This window comes from Stenella coeruleoalba, assembly GCF_951394435.1.
Source record: "Stenella coeruleoalba genome assembly, chromosome: 15".
NCBI lineage: Eukaryota > Metazoa > Chordata > Mammalia > Artiodactyla > Delphinidae > Stenella > Stenella coeruleoalba.
In genome coordinates, this window is record NC_137161.1 from 81,002,139 (window position 1) to 81,017,752 (window position 15,614).

Sequence of the window (15,614 nt, forward strand, 5' to 3'; positions counted from 1 at the left end):
AAAAAAGACTCACAGGGCTTCCCTGGTGGCGCAGTGGTTGGGAGTCCGCCTGCCGATGCAGGGGACGCGGGTTCGTGCCCCGGTCCGGGAGGATCCCACACGCCGCGGAGCGGCTGGGCCCGTGAGCCATGGCCGCTGAGCCTGCGCGTCCGGGGCCTGTGCTCCGCAATGGGAGAGGCCACAGCAGTGAGAGGCCCGCGTACCGCAGAAACAAAAACAAAAACAAAACAAAAAATCAAAAAACAAAACAAAACTCACAGAAAGCTTGTACAAATATTTCTCACGTGGCAATAGATTTCTGAGGATTGCATATAAGGAAGACCAGGTCAGCTTGAGGACATTTCTGAAGGTTCAACAAAATGATATCAACTCAAGGAAACTGAATCTCAATTTTCCCTGGCATTTATTTCTTCTTTTACTCAGTCTTCTTCCTAAAGTCTGTTATATTAGGAAGTTCTGTTAACACTAGTCTACCCCATACAGTCAGGCCAGGAACAACTATTGCTTTCCTATAAATACAGAGGGTGCTACTGGCCTGCTACTTATAATGCCAACAGAATACTGAACAGTAAACACTCACCTAAAACATGATTGAAGCTTTGGGCCACAGCTAATGGAACTGAAAGAACTATTTGTTGAGTTTCTCAGACCATAAGCTGTCACTCAGTTTTCACTTCCTGTTAGTTATACTCTTGCTGCTTCCAAGCTCTTGGTTTTTGGGGGTTTTTTTGGTTTTTTGGTTTTTTGGCTTTGTTTTCTGGTTGGAAAAGTTGCTTTTGTAAGAGTATGTATTTATAAGTACAAATTTGCTCTTAAGGTTTATTTGTTTTTGTTCATCTGTTTACGAAATTAATGCACAAGTCTTCTTTTGGCTTTGGAGAACTTCAGTTCTTGCTGAGTTTCAATCCTGATATCTAGATCAACTTCCACCTCGAACCATGCTAGTAAATGTTTTTGGCTCCAAACCTTAGGAATGTTTTAGAAATTAAAACTGGTTTTTCCCTGTTGGTGACCTTAACGACTATGCTTAGCAGTTTTAATAGTTCTATTCTCTAACTACAGTTTTAAGTAGCTACAGCATGACTTGTCTTGGTGAATTTGTTAAAGTGTGCATTTTATTCAAAAGTAAAATTTAAGACAAAACATATACTAAACACACAGATGTCTAGAAAACTTGGCTTGTGGTACATATGATGGATTACTAAATAACTGTTACAGGTAGCTTTTGTGTCACACTTTTCATTCCTGGGTATTGTTTTTACAATTCAGTTCCACTTTTATGATGTGAATGAATACCATATTTAAAAAATATAACTAGGCCAGTACCATTCTTATACTTTATACTACAGGAAATTTAATTTAATGGGTTTGAAATGAGTCCGTTGTTGATGAGACTATAAAAAGCAAACTACTTCTTCTCAAGTTTACATGGAACATTCGCCAAGATAGACTACATCCTGGGCAATACAACACACCTGAACAAATTTAAAATAGAAATCATACAATGTCTGCTCTCAGATGACAATGGAATTAAAGTAGAAATCACTAATAGAAAGATAACTGGAAAAACATCAAACTATGTGGAGATTAAACAACACACTTCTACATAACACATGAGACAAAGAAGAAATCTCAAGAGAAACTTTAAAATATTTTGAACTAAATCAAAATGAAAACACAACTTTTCAAAATTTGTGGAATGCAGTGAAAGCAGTGCTTAGGTGGAAATGTATAGCATTGAATGCATATATTAGAAAAGAAGATCTAAAATTAATCATCTAAGTTTCCACCTTAGGAAGCTAAAAAAAAAAAAAGAGCAAATTAAATCCAGAGTCAGCAGAAGAAAAGAAACAATAAGAATTAAAGAAGTCAATGAAATTGACAACAGGAAATCAAGAGAGAAAAATCAGGAATTCCCTCGTGGCACAGTGGTTAAGAATCCGCCTGCCAATGCAGGGGACACGGGTTCGATCCCTGGTCCAGGAAGATCCCACATGCTGTGGAGCAACTAAGCTCATGCGCCACAACTACTGAGCCTGCGCTCTAGAGCCCGCGAGCCACAACTACTGAAGATCGCATGCCCTAGGGCCCACGCGCCACAACTACTGGAGCCGGCATGCTGCAACTACTGAAGCCCTCACACCTAGAGCCCGTGCTCTGCAACAAGAGAAGCCACCACAATGAGAAGCCCGTGCACCGCAACGAAGATTAGCGCCTGCTCACCACAACTAGAGAAAGTCCAGGCGCAGCAACGAAGACCCAACACAGCCAAGGATATAAAAAATAAATTAAAATTTTAAAAAAGAGAGAAAAACCAATGTAACCGAAATCTAGTTCTTTGAAAAGATCAATCAAGTCGATAAGACTCTAGCCTGGCTCACTAAGAAAAAAAGAGGCAGGACACAAGCTACTAACATAGAAACAAAAGACAAGACATCACTACAGATCCCCTGGACATTAAAAATATTATAAAGGAATACTAAGAACAACTCTATGCCCACAAATTTGATAACCCAGATGAAATGGACCAGTTTTCTTTTTGGTTCGAAAACTAACCCCCATACACGCAGGGCAAGGAGAGACTGAAGAAAGAGGCAGACCACTCCAGATTAGTAGGTGGCAGTTCTAATGAGCAAGGGAACTTACCAGGCTTGTGTTGGGCTGCTCACAAGATGAGTAGTTTTCTGCACCCACTTGCCAAATCTTAAAAGTTTCTATACAGGCCTTACCTGGGTTCAGTCACTGTCTAGATGGTCTCAACAGCATATTGCTCTCTCAAGGTTGCATCCTTGAAAACGGCTCCCACTTTGAGAACAGTGGGGAGAGTGTATATTCCAAGCACAGGTTGGGGGTGGGGTGGGTGAGGAGCTTCTGATTGTCCAGGTCCAGATCTTGGGTCAAAACACAAAGAACCCCATGATCTAAACCACTGATTTACTAAGTCCCCTAGGTTGGGGGGTCGGATCACTCAGGGTGTTCACTTGTGTCTTCATGTGATTTAATAAGACGGCACACTGGCAGGCTCACTAGGTATGAACACACGATGTTCTGTTTGGATAATGGCACAGATGCCTCCTTGTAAGGCAGTAATAATGTTCAAGACCCTTCTTTTTTGGAGGACAGCCTTTCTCTTTAGAGATGTTTCAGCGTTCAGTAAGGACAAGCTTTGCTTGTTGTCACTTAAGCCTTGCTGGGTGAATTCAGTAAGGGCTATAATGTCCTCCAGGACCATGGAGGGAACAAAGTCAGCAGCCAAATGATTCTATGTGTAGGAAACAGAACGTGCCCACCTGGTCTTGAGGGGAGGGAGGCTGGCAGCTTTAGGAACTTGACCTGGTTGTACATACCGTACAAGTTGGGTGGGGGAGGCGGCACTGTCAGATGGGCTGGGGGCCGGATATGCCAGACCAGGACCCCCACCTTCTCCCCTCAGTGGTGTGTGTTCCATTCCAGGTACTGAGAGTTTCAACAGGTCCAGCTTGTAGCAGGACAATGGGATCCCAGTGGAGACTGAGGAGTTGCTCCTCCCCCAAGGGTGTGAAGTAATTCACCCATCCTGGTGGGATATCTCATCGCAAATTCCAGTAGATAATGCCTTTCCCAGGCATGATGCCGCTTGGTATTCTCTACAGCATAGCACATTGATCCACGGTGACAGTCAGGGCAATGCCTGTCTCCCACCACTTTCACCCCTTTACCGTGTTGGGTGTCTTGACAGGGGTCCCCACTCTGGCATGTGGGGCATCGGGCCTTACTGGTTGATCATTTCAATATGTAAAATCATTTAAATGTATTAACTGATTAAACAGTACTTTAGTCCACCCAGCCAAGGTGGTTTTTACCTGTTAGTAATTTAATCTGCTACTTATTAAATATTAATTTCATTATTTTTACCAACCCTGCTACTTGCAGGTTATAGGGGAGATGGATCCTCCATTCAACGTTACGTTCTTTCGCCCAGTCTTCCACATCATGACCTTTGAAACGTGACTCCCGATCACTGTCTGTTCAACAAGGGTGTCCATACATGGCACTCAGCTTCTCTAATCCACTAGTGGTGGCACCTGGTTTGCAAGGAGACAGGGAAAACTTGGGTTAAGCCAGACACAGTGTGCATACAAACCAGGGCAGGTTTAGAGCCCCCACTCGGAGGGAGAAGGCTGATATAATCATTTTGCCAATCCCTCACCAACTGGAATTCTAGTGGTGGCCCCAGACTCTTTTGGTGGTTGCCTTGGGTGTTGTTTAGAACTCTCAGGCTATGCTGTTACTGCATTATCCAAGTCACTGTATTTCAAGGGCAATCCAGCATCCTTGATGGTACACCACCCCACCTGCACTGAGGTGGCCACTCTTGCTGCTGTGGTACCCAATCTACTGTATCTACTGAAGTGTCAGTTGCTAGGGTTCATATCCAAGCTAGGGCATCAGCTTCATGATTGCCAGGGTGTGTCAATGCCTTAGGAGCTGGGATGTGGGAAACAGTGAGGACTGCCTCAGGCTCTTGCAGGTGAACCAAAATGTCCCTTCACACATCCTGACCCCATAAGTGCCCACTCATGAATCATCCACCCCTTGGCTTCCCCTTGCCCAAGCCACAGGGTTAATCTCTTTAGAACAGCCCAGCACAAAGGGCTAACAACCAGGGCTCATGGTCACCAGTCAAACTACTCTGAGTTCCGGCCATTGGCGGCTGCGGTTTAGTCCCCGAGAGATCCACCTGGAGGAGCATGTGTACGCTGCTAGGAGCTGCTGCTCTGTGGGGGTATATGGGGTTTCTGCCCCCTTCCAGAGCTGGGACCAAAATCCTAGGGGCACTATCCCCTTCCCTTGTCTCTGCCCCAGTGTCTGACCCATGCCTTCTGGTGTCACAGACACATCTAACTCAAATGACCGCCCTACTCAGGCGATACCCAGAGCTGCTTCACTAGTATTTTGCCTTCTCAAAAGTAGTTTGCTGGGCTTCCCTGGTGGCGCAGTGGTTGAGAGTCCGCCTGCCGATGCAGGGGACATGGGTTCGTGCCCTGGTCCGGGAAGATCCCACATGCTGCGGAGCGGCTGGGCCCGTGAGCCATGGCTGCTGAGCCTGCACGTCCAGAGCCTGTGCTCCACAACTGGAGAGGCCACAACAGCGAGAGGCCCGCGTACCGCCAAAAAAAAAAAAAAAAAAAAAAAAAAAAAAGTAGTTTGCTGCTCGGATCCCCAGTCCCATGCGTACCTTTCTTTACCTGGAAGCATAGAGGTGGAGGCACTGTGCCAGGTGGGGAATAAAAGTCCTCTTAAAACCCCCAAATCCCTGCAAAGCCTCACATCTCCTTTATATTCTTAGGGGTTGTATAGGCTTGCATCTTACCCGACACAGCTTCTGGGACAACACGCCTCTCACTCGACCGAACGACTCCAAAACCTTACAGCTGTGCTTGGGCCTTGAATTTTCTGTGGGTTCACTGCCCAACTCCCTCACAGGTGTTCCAACAAAGCCTGCAGAGTGTCCTGCACCGGAGGCAAGTCTCCACATGTTAACATTAACCATGCATGTAATGGGCCCATTTTACTGGGGTGGGGAAGGAGAACAGGGACAGGTTTGGGGCTACCATCCCATGACATATGTGCAGGTAGCCTCGGGGAGCACTTGAAAGGTTCCGTGTTGTCCCTCCCAGGTGAAGACAAATTGATCTTGTGACTCAGTGGCCAGGGGAGAACTGATAAAGGCATTTGATAAGTACTCATTTACCACGTGTACTGGACTCCTGTACAGTGCATACTGTCCATGCTACTGTCCATGCACTCCCAGGACCATGGCCAAGGTGTCTAGGATGGTGGTGATGTGAGGCTCAGCCCCACAGATGGGAAGCGCTACCTTGTTCAATTCTCGGTTGTCCAGCGTCATCCACGTGAACTATCTGGCTTTTTTACCAGGCATCCTGGGTGGCTGAAAGCACTATGGGCGGGGCGTAAAATACCCAGGCAGTGCGGTTTATGGACATCTTCTCCTATCTCCTTATGCCCCCCCTCCCCAGGCAACTCCCAATGCAGGGGGCATGGGTTCGATCCCTGGCAGGGGACCTAAGATCCCGCATGCCTCACAGTGTGGCCAAAAAAAAAAAAATTTTTTTTTCTTTAAATAAATATCTTGTGCCACAACTGGGCTCAGCATGGCTATCCCATCCCACTCCAGGTGGTGGGGGCAGACGAGAGCATCTTAACTCATTCCTGCAGTGAATGTGGCTCAATCAGGGCCTTCAAAGACAGGGGCATAGACTGCCTGTCTCATTCCCAACTCCCTAAGAATTTGTTGTACCTCATCTATACATTTCCAGGGTCCCATATGCCCAGTCATTGGGCAAGCCTCCCCGCAGGAGAGAATAAGCCAATCTATAAGGGAGTGAGGACCTGGACCCTCCCGCCAAGCCCAGCACCACGCAGGCGCTGTCGGAGGGTAGAGTGTCTGATGTTGTTCATCTTCTCTGCTTCCTGCCCAGTCAAAGAAACCATAGCTGCTCATATCCCACGGCTGCACCAACCGTGCCTGGTAACTTTCCCTGGCCTTTGGCTGGAATTTAGCACCTATATCCATAAGCTCAGCGGGTGTGTATTCTTTCATCATGAACCTTTCCTGGATTGGGGGCTCCTGTCCCTAACCCTGGCCGGGGTTGCTGTGGCTGTGCTTTTGTTTTCCTTTGTATGTGATTGGAGTCATAGTTACACAACTTTGTGAATCTACTAAAAACTACTGAATTGTACACTTTAAAAAGGTGAATTGGGTAGTACCTCTCAATAAATAAATGTTTTTAAAAACTAGTGAAGATTGGGTAGGGGTGGGGGTGAGGAAAAAACTAGAAAATATTGTTCTCATGAGCCTTTTATGAAAATAAAAAATACTAAAATAAAAAAGTCAGCCAACCAAGAGATGAGTGGACAAACTACTAACTCTGATCACTGAATCTCTCTAACTGATGAAGTAAAACTAAAAACAATATGAGGATTATAGTTAAAAGATAATGAATACATTATAAAATCTAACGACGTAAAAATACGTATTGTTCATTGGGAGGGAAAAGGAAGTTCAGGTATGATTTCCTTACCTTCTACAGGTGGAGATTTACACACATCATTGAAAACTGATTAACCAGTAATGAGCTTATAAAACTACTGAACAGTACAAAGGTAAATATTAAGAAAGATAATAAGATAAACAACAAGGTACTACTGTATAGCACAAGGAACTATATTCAATATCTTGAAAACGAATGTGAAAAAGATTATATATATGTATGACTGAATCACTTTGCTATACACCAAACTCAACACTGTAAATCAACTACACTAAAAAATTAAAAACAAAAAGATAATAAGTACAAACAAAGGGAGTGAAGGACGGGAAGGCAGAAGAAGAAAAGTATATTGATCTAATTATTGCTCACAGCAGGGAATTCATTCCTAAAGAAACAGAATTACAGCTACTGTATAAGTTACATATTCTATAACAGTAACCATAGTAAAATAATTTAATATTCCAAATTATCAGAAGAAACGAACACAAAAGAAAGAAGAGCCCAAACAATAAAAGTGTTTTTAAGTTATAAAGCGTGGGGTGGGGGGGGAATGTGAGGAAAAAAAAAAAAAGCTGTCATATAAAGAAAATGAATTAAGCTCACTTACTTTTTAAAAAGACTTTAACAAAAAGGAAAACCCAACTCTACTGCATACAAAAGACACATCCCAAAGTGATTCAGAAACTTTTTTAATACTTTAATTATATTAGAGTGTAGTTGATTTACAATGTTGTGTTAGTTTCAGGTATACAGCAAAGTGATTCAATTATAAATACATATACTTATATCATTCTTTTTTAGATTCTTTTCTTGATTCAGACACTTTTGATGGCCAAAAGTTTCCTAGGCAAATGCAAACAAGAAAGTGAAGGTCATAATATTGAGTTGTTCTTTTTGTATTATAATAGTGTTCTTTTATTCCTTACTTCCTTTCTATAAATTTTTATTATCTTTCTTTGGAAGATCTGCCAAGGCATCCGAGGCTCACAGTTTTGGCAATCTGTGTGCCAGCAATTAGAGCACAGTGTTCTGAAAATAGCAAAGATCCGGTATGTGGATTCACAGACATAGCTGCAATACAAAGGGAAAGAGGAAAAACCCAAGGACTGAACTATATCCTGGTTTCAGTCCTTACATTAAAATTACATTGAGGTATAATATTGTACAACTTCATTTTTAACCTTATTTGCCACGCCTTAGAATCTTTTCTAACTAAAAATGAAACAGAAACCCCACAGAAGAATATTGTTTGGTGTTGCTCTGGTAACCCATGCAATTTGTGTGCAGACCTATAAATTATTAATCTGAATCTATAATTTTATATTTCAAGATGCCTCCACCTATCACTCATCTCAGATTAAATGAAACCGAAAATAAACATGCAAAGCTTCCCCATCCAAACTGAGATCATAGAGTAACTCATAAAGTATATAAAGTATCAAATCCAAACATTTTAATGTTGTACTGTGTGCATTCCCCAATTATAGTGTATAATTCCTACTATACTTCTCATTTTTGTTGAAAAATGCAGTAAGTATCCATTTTAAAATATACCAAAAAGGGCTTCCCTGGTGGCGCAGTGGTTGAGAGTCCGCCTGCCAATGCAGGGGACACAGGTTTGTGCCCCTGTCCGGGAAGATCTCACATGCCGCGGAGCGGCTGGGCCCGTGAGCCATGGCCACTGAACCTGTGCGTCCGGAGCCTGTGCTCTGCAACGGGAGAGGCCACAACAGTGAGAGGCCCGCGTACCGCAAACAAACAAACAAATTATCATACAGTAAAATTGACTTTTTGGTGTACAATGCAATGAATTTTAACACTGGTCTAGATTCACGCAGCCACCGCTACAATCAGAACACAAAACAATTCTCCCAGTCCAGAAACCTCCCTCCGTGCTCTCTTTGCTGTCACAACCTCTTCCCACCCCTAACTTCTGAAAACTCCTGATCTGTCCACTATCCCTGAGCTTTGTGAGAACGTCACATAAATGGATCTTTTGAGATTGGCTTCTTCCTCTCAGCATAATGCCTTTGAGATTCATCCAAGTTATTGGTGTATCAATAGCAGTTCTTTCATTTTTATCGCTGACTTAGTCCATGGTATGGATATACCAGTTTATTTACTCATTCACTGCTGGAGGGCCATTTGGATTGTTTCCAGTGTGTGACATTTCTGCATGAACTGAAAATTTCACTTTGCTAGTGCAAACACCCAAGAGAGGGCTTGATGGGTCTTATGGTGAGTGGATATTTACTTGGTAAGAAACTACCAAACTTCTCCAGAGCGGCTGCACCATCGAGCACTCCCGGCAGCAAGGTACATTTGCTCACCAGTCCCATCAGCACTTTACCCAGTGTCAGTGCTTTTTGAAGTTTAGCCATTCTCATAGGCGTGTAATGGTGTTTCACTGGGGTTTCAATTTGCATTTCCTTAATGACTAGCAGTGAGGAACATCTTTTGATATTCTTATTTACCATTTATATATCCTCTTTGGTGAAGTATCTGTTCAAGTCTTATTCACTTTTCAGTTGAGTTCTTTGTTTTCTTACAGTTGAATTTTGAGAGTTTTTTTATAAATTCTGAATACAAGTCCCTTTTCAGACGTGTGATTTGCAAATATGTTCTCCCAGTCTGTAGTTTATTTCATTCTCTTAGCAGTGTCTCTCACAGAGCAAAAGTTTTTAATTTTGACAAAATCCAATTTATCCATTTGTTTCCTTCTATAGACGGTGCTTTGGGTACCACAAAAGACACTTTCTAATGGCAGGGTGTACAATTCACAATGAAGATATGAAAGTTATGAACATCTGTGCACCAATTTGCAAAGCATCAACATTTTTTGAGCTACACTTATACAAAATATAAGAAGAAACAGATGGAAGCATGTAATAGAAAACTAATTCATTTCTCTTAGCCCAGGATAAATCAAGTGGACCAAAAAAGAAATGAATGTAGAAAGGGTTTAATAGAATATAAAAAGCCTGAATAACATACTAAGGCAAATCCGACTGATCTATATAATGAATACTGTATGCTGAAAACAGAGAACAGATCTCTTTTGCAGGTGCCAATGGAACATGCTAATGCAGACTTTACCATGCATTAGACCAAAGGAAGAAAACACATCCCCAAAAGAATTATACAGTATTTCATCAGTGGTCAGGGAAGAGTCAGAGAGATGGGGCCTGGGGTTGCACTGGGCTGTGGGTCCTGAGAGCGACTCAGAAAGCACTAACCTCCCCACGCCCTCAGGCCCTGTCCAGGCTGAGGAGGGTGGCATCCTGCTGTAGGGAGAGGCCTCTGGGTGTGGGAGTGGAGTGGAGTGGAGGTGTGAGGTCCCAAATTGTGAGGAGGAAGCATCCCTGGAAACTGCAGAGACCATCACCTGTCCTTCTCCCCCAGAGTTTATCCTGCTTCTGCTCTTGCCCCTCAGAACGCTGGGGCAATACCCTAGCACCTCTCACCCGGACCCCGTCATCTTAATGGTCCAAGATAGCTAGAAGGTCTGACAGGCAGAATCCCAGGAGGGAGAGAGCAACGGAGGGAGGGAGGGAGGGACAGTAGGCAGGAAGGGAGGAGGGGAGAGTGGGAGGCAAGTAGGAAGCTGTCCCTGGAAGCGCAGGCACCCACCCCCATCCCTTTTCATTTCTCAGACTCTAGGAGTTAACTTTCTGGAAGTCACAGAAGAGGTGACTGGCTCTGAAGCACAACACCATCTCAGGACAGAGTTCCTGTCCAAAATCCAGGGCCTCCACTTACCAGCTGATGAAAGTAAGAAAAAGCTTAACCTCTCTGTGTGTCAGTTTCAGTTTCCTGACTGTTAACGTGTAAGGATTACAGGGTGTATCCCTTTGGAATGTTGTGAGTGAGAATGAAATAGGGTGATGCTTTGCCACGTGATCAGTCCAGCAGCTGGCAAACAAGCCCCCAGTAAATGCTAATGTGGAAGTAACGCTGAATCTGGGCTACTCACCAACCCCACTCTGGCGTCCCCATGTTGTAGGCATTCACCTTGGGTCTACAGCTGTCCACAGGACCACTGGCCACGCGGCTAACCATGCAGTCAGCCCCAGACAGGCCCTGCTGGCCTCTGCACCACTCCTGGATCCAATGCCTGGTGTCCCTGGACCACAGCCAGGTTCATTCAAGGAACCTCTGCTTTGAGATGGCTCTCATTGGCTGGCTGATACCTGCAGGGCAGCCAGGAGCAGCTGGGAACATTTACAGGAGCTCCCTGGGTGTCACAGATAGTATTTAGTTCAACCTTGCCAGCTGTTCCCAAGAAGTCATCCAAGGTACACTGCTAACCTTTAAACCAAAACCATCATCAGAGTCGGCTGGGGCCTGTGTGAAACCAGGATCCGAGCGAGCAACAGTTCAGCGCTCCAGGATCCATCAGGTGGGTGCTGGGTCACACTCCTGGATCCTGAGTTCCTTCAGGGTTCTGACACAGAGCAGATAAATGATAACACAGGGCTAAGTGCACTCACTGTGAATTAAATTACACTTTTCATTTCTTTCAGAACCATTACAGCTTATGGATGGAAACCAACCCCAGAAGGGTCCTGATTAATCAGTCCGGGTCACAGGGATATGAAACCCCCGCTCCACCCTGTCCTCAGCTAGAAAAGGGGAGAAAATAAAGGATGTTTGATGAACTGCATGGGAAAAACTGTGAACTGGTTAAATATTTAACAGAACTGTGAAAATAAAATTAGACTATCCAGAGACTGGCTTAAAAATGTGTGAAATACTCAAACCTAGCAAAAGAGGGGAAAGGTAAAGACAGGATGGACGGAGGAGTCCAAGGAGGAATCACATGAAATGATGAAACTTGGATCAAGTATGAATGTTAGGCCAACCTTCAGGAGGGGTCACAGGGAGGGGTGGGGAGAGGGGAGGAAAGCCTCTCGCATGGCTCAGGCTCCCAACTCTGCAGATCAACAACCTGGCTTAACGTGGATTGTAGCAGGGGTCACATCAGGCGCCCTCCAGCCCTAGGTGGGGGCAGTCCTGCAGAATATCCTTGGCCTGAACCAGCGCCCCTGACTCGCTATGAGCACGGGGGTGATGGGAGGACCCCGGTGGGAGCGCCGCGTCTGGAAACCCTTTGCAGCCCTCACCCTTCCACCCCCAGCGCGCTCACTGGCCCCCCCGCACCCGCCTAGCCGGTCCCTCCTCCGGGAGCGCGCGCAACGGAGACGCTCGGCGCTACCTGCAGCGGCAGAGCCGGGGCCTGGCCAGGCCCACGCCCAGCGCCCTCCAGCGGTTGACCACCTCGCAGCGCCCGAGAACCAGTGCGTGTCCGTGGAGAAGCAGCTGGGGACAGCAGAGGTCCCAAGTCACAGAAATCGCAGGGTGGGGACGTTCACGAAAGAAAGGGGGTGGGCGGGATTCCCTGGCGGTCCAGTGCTTAGGACTCCACGCTTTCACTGCGGTGAGCCCGGGGTTCAATCCCTGGTTGGCAAACTAAGATACCGCAAGCCGCAGGGTGCGGCCGGAAAAAAAAAAAAAGAAAAAAAAGGAGCGGGGAAGGCGGGTACCGGGGTGGGGGACATCATCCCTGAATTGAAACATTTTAGAAGTGTGTTTCAGTCTTGCACTGACGAGGCAAAGGAAGCCTTCATGCGGTTTGGCAAACGTCTGCTATCCCCAGTATCTGCCCCACCTTCTTCCTTAGTATTAGGACAGCCAAGGTTTAGATGAGTAACCTGTCATCCAGAACTTCCTGTATAGCCAGTTATGACTTTAGGATTAAGTTCTGACCAGTGGGATAGAAACTGAAGTGCTGTGTCTGTGATTTCCAAATGTCCTTAAAGGGAGGAGCGATGCCCTTCTTCAGTCCTTCCTCCTTCCTGCTGGCTGGGAATGTAGATGTGATGGCTGAGGCTCCAGCAACCATATTACACCATGCAGTGGAAGCTACATACTGAAGACAGTTAAGTAACAAAATTCTCTGTAAAGGAACGAGGTCCCCGATATCAAGGGCACCCTGCCAATCCTGCATGGCCTACTTATGGGTCCCTTTTATCTAAGAGAGAAATACATTTCCATTACATTTCATTCAAGCCATTACTGTGTGGTTTTCTGTCTCACATAGCTGAACTGAATCCTAACCAATAAACAGAGGAGATAAGAATCCTTTTTGTTGGCAGAGGTAGGCAAGGACTGTAATGGAAGTAGGGGTTCCCCGTGTTAGCAAAGGTGGGAGACAGAGATGCAAGGAAAGTATCAATAGAATTGGCAGCACTGGTGATAGAAGTCAGATTGATTACTGGATAAACAGACATGGTGAAGGAAGAAATGGATCAAGGATATCTCTGTAGTGGCAGCTGTGTAGGGTGGGGTCACAGAGGACATTGGGGAGGTTAACATGTTGGACTATGTAGGGACAGGTGTCATGGCTAGACAGGTGAGGTCCCTGTGTCGACAAAGGTTGGAGAGAGGCTAAAGGTAAAAAGAGGAATTGTTCCTGGAAGTTCTATCCATTTTAAAGAACGAGTTCAAGTCCCTGTCCATCTCCCTTGGTGGCCAGAGGCGTCCCTGTTAGTTCTTGTATCCGCTGACTGCCCACAGCACCTCCTGCTGACCCACACAGCCTGTTGATCCAGAGGAGGTCAGTTTGGCCTGACTGTGAGGGCAACTCACCCAGCATTTCTCCTCATGTAGTCCTCAGACCACCCTCATGGGACTGCCCTGACGACCTGTTAAAAACACAGACTTAAGAACTCCACTCAATACCAGATGGATCAGCCCCTCTAAACAGCCCCATGATTCTGACGTATACTCAAGTTCAATCCACCTTTTTTTTTTTTTTTTTTTTGCGGTACGCGGGCCTCTCACTGCTGTGGCCTCTCCCGTTGCGGAGCACAGGCTCCGGACGCGCAGGCTCAGCGGCCATGGCTCACGGGCCCAGCCGCTCCGCGGCATGCGGGATCCTCCCGGACCGGGGCACGAACCCGTGTCCCCTGCATCGGCAGGCGGACTCCCAAACACTGCACCACCAGAGAAGCCCCACCTTTTTATATGTCAGGAAACAGAGGCCCAGACAACGAGTGTGGCCCCTCCAGAGGTCTCCCTGCCCGTCAGCAGAACACTGAGAACCCAGTCCAGGGCTTGCTCCAATGCCCTGTGGATCTCCCAACACCTGCACCCTTTATCTTGGCTCTCTCCAGTGGTCAGCTGCTAATTTTAAAACTCTCTGAGATGGGGACACAATCTGCATGATCTCCTCCATGCTCACAATCCTGGGACAAACTGCCGGCTGAGGACACACCGTGTCTCCTCGGCGCATCTCCCAGAGCTGTGTGCAGCTGCAGAGCCCTGGCCTCCTTCTGCAGCACCTCCCGACAGGGCCTGCATGCCCTAGGACTCCACGCAGACTTGCAGATGCTTCTGGCTGGACATTCAACTGACCCCTCCCTGACCCAGGGCCTGGGGAAGCACAGTAGGGGCTCCAAGATCAGAATACCCTCCCCAGATCCCAACCTAACCCCCTACCGGGCCTGCCTGCCCTTCCTCCCATCTCCCTAGTGCAGCCCTGCCCCTGCCTTCCCCATGCCTGCGGAAGGCGGAGAAGGGTATTGACATAACTGGCTGCATCCCCTTTCTGCCCCAGAATCTGAAGCATCTTCATGTGCAACTTCCCCTTCCCTCTCCTACTGGCTGACCTTCCATATTCCACCCCCAGCTCCACCCCACCCCACCCCCGCCAAAATAAAGTTCTGACTGGCTTCGGAAGACTCCACAAATCTAGAAAAAAGGTACAGATGAACAAGTTTGCAAGGCATAGAGACACAGATGTAGAGAACAAAGGTACAGACACCAAGGGAGGAAAGCGGGGGTGGGGGTGGGGGGATGAATTGAGAGATTGGGATTGACATGTATACACCAACATGTATAAAACAGATAATAAGAACCTGCTGCATAAAAAACTAAATTAAATTAAATTAAAAAAAAAAGAAATCTCCACAACCAGCCTTGCCCTTACCTGCCATGGTTTCCCCCACAGGTACTGCCCCACTGATGCCATTTCCAAGCGCAGGAGCCAGCACTCACCTCTCCGAGGAGGTCTCTGCTGGGCCAACTCCTAGAACATGCCCTGTCTTTTCACCTTCTAAGCTATCACTAGTTCATGACAACCCCAGGCTATAAGCTGTCCCTGACCTCTCTATCTCCGTGGTCCGGGCCTAGGACTTCATGACTACAGCAGTCAGGTGAGGCGACCGCGTGGCACAGCCCGTTCAGGAGAGTGACAAGGAGGCAAGCCCCCATCACCCCCAAGACCTTTATGGGCCATCCCAGTTTCCAAGGCTGGAGCGGCTGCCTTCGGCGCCACCTGGCGGCCGCCGCCCGAAAGCGGAGAGTGGACCCAGCGCGGGCCGATTCCCGCGGGACGGGTGGGTAGGCTGGAGGTGGGTCGCCCACCTTATAGAGCCGAGACCAAGCGGCCCAGGGCCTGGCACGTCTCTGGATTCCCGCGGATCCCGCGGTCCTCGCGAGACCCCGAGACCCGGTGCCACCCGGCCCCTAGCGGCGGCGGACGGCCTCGTCGGACGC